This window comes from Halyomorpha halys, unplaced genomic scaffold (genome assembly GCF_000696795.3).
Source record: "Halyomorpha halys isolate HHAL.00 unplaced genomic scaffold, Hhal_1.1 Scaffold284.1, whole genome shotgun sequence".
Classification (NCBI taxonomy): Eukaryota; Metazoa; Arthropoda; class Insecta; order Hemiptera; family Pentatomidae; genus Halyomorpha; species Halyomorpha halys.
The window spans coordinates 663,039-663,965 of NW_027105232.1; positions in this window are offsets into that span (position 1 = coordinate 663,039).

Sequence of the window (927 nt, forward strand, 5' to 3'; positions counted from 1 at the left end):
TTTATGTTGTATATGACATATAGTTATTTTTTTTTAAACTAATTTCCCTATCCATTATTTTATTAAGAAACAATCTAGAACTTCTTTCTAGAATAATAATTTTTAAAAAAATACTTATAGGGAAATAATAATTCTGTTACTTGCTACTTTATTTCCCTGTATTGACCATACATTAATATGTATACATATATATATATATTTCATTTTCATTACTTATTTTATCTATATTATTTCTTGTCTTATATCTCAAATTATTGTTTTTTAAATTTAACACTAATGCTGGCCCACATGTTCAACTCAAAATATTACTATATCCAATAAAAATAATTTAAATTTCTGCCTGACTATTTCATCCAATATAATTTAAAATTAATTTAGTATTAGTATTTAGTTGCAAACTTATAACTACTACGAATTGATGGAATTTTAAAATTTAATAATAGTATCTTTTAAAATATACAAGCTTTATTTAATATATTCTTTTATTATACATAATTATACATAAATCATACACAGTTATTCTGTGTTTAAAAGATAGTAATACAAAGCGTAATAAATTCCTTAACATAACTAATTTACAAAGCATATGGAAACCATCGATTTTCACAAAATGCTTCATGCTGGAACTCAATTTATTACATCAAATTGTACAACACTATTCAGCTATAAACTTAATTAAATGTATTGTAACAATATCTTTGAAAATATACATAATTATCAATTTTCACTTTAAATACTTATTAACCCCTGGTGAACAATATAACACCCTGCTACAAGAGTCATAATGTGTGAAATACCTCCTTTATAGTTACATCTTTTATATCTGTCCTTTACCTACTATAATTTATAAGTGTTCTCAAGAAATAAAAGAAAAGTTTTTCAGAAAAGAAACCAAGTATTCTAGACAAAAAAAAATTTAAATATTTA